The sequence below is a fragment of the Rattus norvegicus genome, chromosome 19, assembly GCF_036323735.1.
Source record: "Rattus norvegicus strain BN/NHsdMcwi chromosome 19, GRCr8, whole genome shotgun sequence".
NCBI lineage: Eukaryota > Metazoa > Chordata > Mammalia > Rodentia > Muridae > Rattus > Rattus norvegicus.
In genome coordinates, this window is record NC_086037.1 from 70,926,251 (window position 1) to 70,933,804 (window position 7,554).

Consider the following 7,554-nt stretch of genomic DNA (forward strand, 5'->3'; position numbering starts at 1 on the left):
GCAACAAAGGCACTAGCCTTATATACAAAACAGGCTATGGCTGTAAACTTGTCCTCTGGGGATCGGTGGAGCATGAAATACCTCATTAGCATGAATATCACCCCGGCCTTGTAGATGCTGGAGGTATGCCAACACATGCACTGAAAGGTTGTTTGCCACAAATGACCACCGGATGTCAGCACCATCTTTTTATCCATATGTGCCGCTCCCTACAATCCTCCATGTTCCCAAAAACCACTCTGCAGAAGAGACTGGAGCCAAGACCTTGGTGGGTCAGGGGACAGCAAGGCCGCACCTTGACCAGGACTGCTTAGCTGTGAATACCTCTAGCCCTCTGTTAAAACCTAAAACTAATGTTGAGGCCCCAGCGATAAACTTTGTGGGGATCACTGGACCCTTGCATTCCTCTTTCCAATGTGGACGAGCTAAATAAATCGCCTTTCTCTTTGGAATATCTCCCCTCTGGTCTGTGGTTGTGACTACATTTTTTCTTAGAGATTGAGAGAAAGTCTAGACTTTATTTTTTTTTTTTTTACTTTACTACAGGAGACAAATACTTAAAACTGAACTATCTGCATTTACAGAGAACAAACACTTTCAGAGTCTGTGGAGAGCATAGTGCTTGGACTGTGTCAGGAGCTCCTTAATGAGCGAGCAGAGATTTCCAACCCGAAATGTGCTTTGTTTATTCAGAGAGACGTTTAAATGAGAGTGCCCCTTGGCAGACGGCATTGGATATCTACCAAGCACCGATCAGACCTGACTTGGTTGGTGACAGTGGTTTGGATGAGGCTCCTCAAAGTCATGGCTCTTCTTGTGGGTCACATGCTGATTCTTAGGTGTCTGGAGACACAAGCCCATGTTTCTGAAGATTCACTACTATAGCTCTTACCTTCCCAACTCACCCTACTTGTTCAAGGACGGTTGGTCTTCTCTGGTTTAGAATTTTATTCTCTCCTGGGTAGTTTCCCTACTGATTTAAGCTAAAAAAAAGCTAAGGTGCTGACAGATTCTCTGATGGACCTGGTCTGTTGCCCTCCCGCAGGCTCCAGAAGATCTAGTGACAGACACAACTTGTTTGGGTCCTTGTCCATCCAACCTTGAGTTGTGTCTACTCTGCTGTCATCTTGATCTGATGGGGCAGCAGTGTTGGGAGCTGGTGACATCTTTAAGAGGAGTGGCCTCATGAGAGGTCTGTAGGTTATTGGAGAGGTGAAGGTCTTTGTCCTTCCACTGCTGCCCAGAAGGAAGGGGACTGCAGGGTTTGCCATGGGTTATACCACATGCTCCAACCATGATATGCTGCCTTGTCATAGACCCAAAAGCAACAGGGTCAACTGACCCAGGACTAGAACCTCCCAAGCTGTGGCCCAGACAAGCCATTTCTCTTTGTAAAGTGATCAGCTCAGGTGTTTTGCTGCAGTGACAGACGTTGACCAACCCACTTGGAAGATGGCCCTTAGACTCACCCTGGGTACTGCATATATTCTCACCTAGTTGTGTCTTGTTCAGAAGCACACAGTTCAGGGGTCAGCCCAGGATCTAGGCCTCCCCTTTCTACTTTGTCCTTTCTCAGGTTTATTCGAGTCCTTCGAGTGTATCTTTATGGTTTGGATCCATCAGTTGGCGAGCATAGGTATTCATGGAAGGTGGATGAGCAGGTGTCTTAGACCGGCAGGGTCCTCTTTGCTCATGGCCTCTCTGGGACCACCCTCCTAGCCTCCCAGTGTCCTCCGATGTCTTCTACGGCCGTTTTCTTTTTAATCCGGTGTTTATCATTGTTGTCCACAGAAGGGTTTGCCAACACAAGCTGTTCCCCTATTGGGGAGACTGGAGCTTGCGATTTAATTCAAAAGGCAGATGGAGTGCAGACTCCATCAGAGTCTTAACTAAGACAGGCCATCTGGATGTGCAGCCCAGCCAGCCACGCTCGGCTCTGGGTTCTGGTCCCTCTTCACTCAAACAGTCTCAGCTGCAGAGCTGAGGGCGGTCATCTGTAAGTCACGGAGATCTCTGTGAAGATGAAGCAAACAGATGCATTCCTCAGACAGTGGACCCCTGTCAACTAACTCCCCACTCCACCACGCCATCACCATTCGATGGGCAAGGCCTTCTTTCCTGGTACAAACGAAAAACAACAACAGCAACAACAGCAAAAGGCCCACCCCTGTCTTTAGCTGCTCTGCTAACTGAATTCTGTGAGGAGGGGCTGGTTGATTGTCACACTGAAGTTATGGCTTTTATCTGGTTCCCATTCCAACACACTGCATTGGAGATAAATGACTGTCCATGTGTGTATTTATATATACATATAGATGTATATTAATGGCTCCCAAAGACATCTAATTAATAATATAGATAGCTCAGGGTCCTTTTAATCTATATTTTCTCTCTGAAAAACTAAGATTTACTTTTAATTTAAAGGCATACTGAATGAACTTCACCCTTCAGAGAGTGCATTAAAAGTCCTCAAAGCCGACAGTTTGTAAACAACACACCAGAGAGAAAGGGGGCACTGTGTCTTTCCTGCCTCATTTATTCTCTAAAACAGAATCGAGGGAGTGCGTTTTGAATCCTATTATCTGACTGTCAGCTGTGGGTTTGTATTTCTTCCTCCCCAGACAGCCTTTTTTTATTTTTCTCCTTTTGGACTGAACTTGAAGGAGTGATGACTTACAACATTGTTATAGCAAGCTTCCGCCTGATCCAACCTGACAAGGCCAAAACAAAAACAAAAACAAAAAACCCAAAATGGGGAGGGGGGGTAAGCTCCGAAGTGTTAGGGAATAGATTCTGCTCACCCACAAACCATCAGGAAATGCTTTATGTCTAGCTGGGTTGTGTAAGGGGTGAGACTGAGGAGTTGTTTACTGAAATCAATCAGAGCAGAAAGACAAAATCCGTGTGCTTTCTTTCCTGGGTAGAACCCTAGGTTTAAAATGTTGAATGCATAAACACAGAGCAGGGGAGAATACGTGTGACCTTATTTACTTTTATGTTTAAGGATTTTCTTTTTAATTTTAATGGCAAGTGTGTATGTTTGTATGTATTTGGGAGGGGAGTGCACATGAGCCCAGGTGCACTTGGAGGCCAGAAGAAGATATCGAATCCCTTGGAACTGGAGTTATACGCAACCTGTCATGGATTCTGGGTATTGAATTTGTGTCCTCTGCCAGAGAAGCAAGTGCTCTTAACGGTTGAGCCACCTCTCCAGCCTCGAGTATGTATTTCAGACCTGTATATGCAAAGGTCATGACATTAGACAGGGAGAAATGACAGGGAAGGAAGAGATCTCGGGAGGTGCAGAGAGACTAATGGGAGTCGTGTGGAAGCAGAAACTGTCCTGTCCAGTACAAGAAAGAGAGGCAACCAGAGTGGTCATGACACAGGAGAAAGAGGTTGGGTAGGCAAGTGTTTGAAAACAAGATGTAATAACATAGTCTGAAAATACCATAATAAAAAACCACTGTGTTACATTAATGTGAGGATGTTTAAAATTAAAAAAAAGAAAAGAAAAAACTCTCCAGAAGAAAAGCTGATAGGAGAGAGTCAGTGGCAGTCACACATAGTTTAACTATGGGGATAGTTTGAGAAGTGCTTGTTAGCTGATTTTATTATGTAAAGGACATCATGTCTTGTGTTTATATAAATGTGTCTAAGCAGTTTAATCTTATAGGGCTATCTCAGGCTATGTGGTTCATCCTTGAGCACTATATATCACTATGTGGCATGTGACTGCATTAATCTCCATGTGATCAATGTGTGGAGGACAGTAGGAAGGCTGGAGAAGGGAGGTAGGACACTGCTGCTCTGTGATGACCAGCTCTCATCAGGGAGCTGGATTTATTCCCTCCATGTGCAAATGGCTGGAGATGCTGAGGGAAGAGCTCTCTCCTATGCCTTGCCTGCAAGGCAGGAAGATGACCTCTCTAGGAGGCCATGCTGTCAGGTGCATACTGTGCTAACCAAACTGATAATCAGGAGGGAGCTTAACAGACCCACAGTCACCTTGGTTCGTATTGGTGTCAGGCTGATGGCTGTAAAATGATCTCTCACAGGATCTTTGTGTGAAAGATATGGCCAGATGAAAAGTTATCAGGGTGAGGTCGTAAATCAGAGCGCAGGCATCAATATCACTGCCCAGGGGAGGGCATCAGTGTAACTGCCCAGGGGAGGGCATCAGTGTAACTGCCAAAAGGGGAGGCTGCAGAGTTGAAGTCAGTTCTATCCAGGTCTTTGTCATTTTGTTGCAGTCTTTTGTTACAGACTAACGTTCCATCGGATTAGCATGCCTGAAGTGTTCCTTCTCTTGAGTTGTATAAAAATGAGCATAGAATAAAACCCGGCACCAAGATCTTCCTTCCCAGTGTCTAATCCATAAAACCAGCATCCCTCTACCAGGGTGGCCCCTCTTTCTGAACATTATCACCATAAACTACCATTCTCTAGATTAGATGCTGCTGTCTCAGGGCAACACTTACCAGAGACGGTCAACTTGACAGGACCTGGGACCATGGAAGACACATGTGTGTGAGACAGTCCTAGGCTGGATCAACTGTGCTGGTCTTTAGACCCGCCCCAAATGTGAGTAGTACCATTCCATGGACTGGGGTCCTCGGTGGAATAAGGGACAGGGTGAGCTGAGTACCCACTTCATCTCTCTTGGCTTCCCAGCTGCAGTGTGCTCTTTCCACCATGATGGACTGTGGGCCAAAACCAACCCTTCCTGGTGCTGATCTGTCAGCGATTGTCCCAGTAACAAGATGGCAACCAAGGGACCTCGCCCCTGTAGTCTGCTCACACCTACCTGGCTGTCAGGGCTCAGGCTTTGATGCTGTAACTCCAGCAACAGCTTTCTTTTAGCCTTCCCTCAACAAAACCTTCCGCCTAGATTCGTTATCTCACAGAGAATGCCCCTTTGCACACGCACACTTCAAAGGAGTCCAGAGCATGGAGGGTATATAAGAATGAAGATTTCTAGGACCACAAAATGTGAACGCAACTATGCTTGCTTAGCTGGGTAACAAGGATGTTGGCTACTTTCCTAACAGGGATGTAGCCGCGGCCAGGCCAGCCATGGCCAGAACACTATTGTGACAGAATATAGGGCCTAAAGGAGCATGACCAGGATGTGAGGGGCAGAATACAGGAGTTACTCAGAAATGATGCCAGGTACGTGTGCCTCTTGCCCTGCGCATACACCCCAGTGTGACATGACTGCCTCCTGGTCATAAGAGACACACTTTTTGCGGTGGTGAGGGTACAAGTGGTAGAGATGGGCGGGGACTGGAGAGAGAGCCAGCCGCAGAAACCTTGGTGATTTTCTTTCTCCTACTTTTAACTTTACATCAGTCAGTCAAGCCTGTAGGGGTTTCCAGAGCCCGTGCCAGAGGTTTTCTGGAGCGCGTGTTCCGGAGGGTTCCATATCTTCTGTTGTAGGGCTTTGCGTCAAGACCAGGCGTTCAGAGATTCGTTTTCCACAGTAGCAAACATCGTGTTGCCTGTTTTTCTTCAGAACGACACGCCAGCAGTTACTGTCAAAGCTTATTATTCGCTTGCGATTTTCATGGGGGAAGTTTGGCTCCACTTCTCTAATCTAGAAAAAAAAAGTGTGTGAGGGAGGAACCTCGTACAGCTCGGACTGTGCACCAAGGAATGTATCCCCACGGGAGATCCAGAGACTGTGGCAAAAGGCAAGTCCCCATGCATCATGCATCAAAGAGCAGCAGACAAGAAATCCTCAGGTTCCCTCATGGAAGTCCTCACTAGCTGAGGCAGAACCACTTCCGGTCGCTGCCACTCAGGGCGTGCTTTTTTGTCTCTGGCTTCCATGTTGCTAAGAACTCTGTTCCAACATCTTTAGTTTATTCTTTACTTACCTGAACGAAAATGGCCATTTCCAAGAGGCAACGGGGTGAGCCCACCCCTGTGCACCAGGGAAATCACAGCCCGCATGGAGGAGGCTTCCTGCTGCTCCGCCTCTCAAGGGCTGTTTTCCAGTCATTTCCATTTTGCATCTAGTCCAAGTGGGGAAGAGATGAAAACAAAATGTAAATTCTACTCTAATAGATTTTGGAATTAGAGGCGGTCGCAGCAGGCATCTGATTACTGTTCTGTGCCCATAGGAAGGCCAAGTTTTTCTGGCACAGAAAACCTGGCGCTTCTGATTGAGAGCTAACACAGCGTCAGGGTGAAACTCAGCTGTGGGCGCACTGCTTGAGGACCAGGGTGACAGAGGAAGGCTGTGCTGATTGAAAACTGTGAACAGCCTGTGGAAATGTGTATTTTTAATATACCTTATCGAATGATTTCCTATTCATTTTTGCACATGGAATGTTTGAGGTGGATTCCCTCAGGTAATTTGCTCCCATAATTAACAATAAATGCAATGCTAGATAAATTTAATATATTAGTGTTGCGCTGGATAGTTTTATGTCAATTTGACCTGAGAAAACGCCTCCATGAGATCCAGCTGCAAGGCATTTAATTTCTTAATTAGTTATCATTAGGGGAGGGTCCAGCCCACAGTGGGAGGTAACGTCCCTGGGCTGGTAGTTTTGGGTTCTATAAAAAAGCAAGCTGAGCAAACCACACAGAGCATCAATGTATGCTGGGTTAACCTTCATCAATGCTATATTACCCCTTCAAACAGTCGATCCACCGTGGCGGCAATCATCTCCTACTGAGTAGAGCTGTTTCTCCAGCCAGTCAGTCAGGGAAGAATTAAGACTTCCAATTCACAGTCCAAAAATGTCACCGGAGATCCCAGGGCTATATGCAGAGATGTCCCTGCCTACTGGCTGGTTTTGTGTGTCAACTTGACACAAGCCAGAGTTAGCACAGAGAAAGGAGCCTCAGTTGAGGAAATGCCTCCATGAGACCCAGCTGTGAGGCATTTTCTCAACGAGTGATCAGTGAGCAGTCCCTGGGCTGGTGGCCCTAGATTCTATAAGAGAGCAAGCTGAGCAAAGCAGGGGAAACAAGCCAGTAAGTAACATCCCTCCACGGCCTCTACATTAGCTTCTGCCTCCAGGTTCCTCCCCTGTTTGAGTTCCAGTCCTGACTTCCTTCCATGATGAGCAGCAATGTGGAAGTGTAAGCTGAATAAACCTTTTCCTTCCCCAACTTGCTTTTTTGGTTATGGTGTTTTGTTACAGCAAAAGAAACTCTGACTAAGATAAGTGTTTCTGGGCTTATCTACCTTAATTGTTGTACAAATATGTTTATATGGCGTACATGTTTAGGTATGCATGTTCACACTTGTGGGTACACACATGTGGTTAGCCCAAAGATGATGCCTAGTGTCTTCCTCAATCTCCCAAACACTCCCCACCATATATATCGAGGCAGGGTCTCACTTGAACCTAGAGCTATCCCATTTGGCCAGTCTAGCTATCCTGCTCACTCGGGGGAAATCTCCTGTCTCTCTTTTCAGTCACTGGGGTTACAAAGTGGGTCTCCACGCCCGTCACGTTTATGTAGATGCAACTCTAATCCTCATGGGAGCATGGCAAATGCTCTACCCGATGAACCCTCTATCCAACTTCACCATGT

The 7,554-nt window shown here is 46.5% G+C and overlaps 1 long non-coding RNA gene across 1 annotated transcript; it reads right to left on the reverse strand.

Moving 5' to 3' along the window:
- Positions 1–504: 504 nt before the first annotated feature.
- On the reverse strand, positions 505–7,115 carry LOC134483661 (uncharacterized). The gene is made up of 2 exons (XR_010060522.1): positions 4,808–7,115; positions 505–2,013 (listed from the first exon to the last, which is right to left on the reverse strand). It is a non-coding gene; the product is annotated as an uncharacterized LOC134483661 (long non-coding RNA).
- Positions 7,116–7,554: the final 439 nt, after the last annotated feature.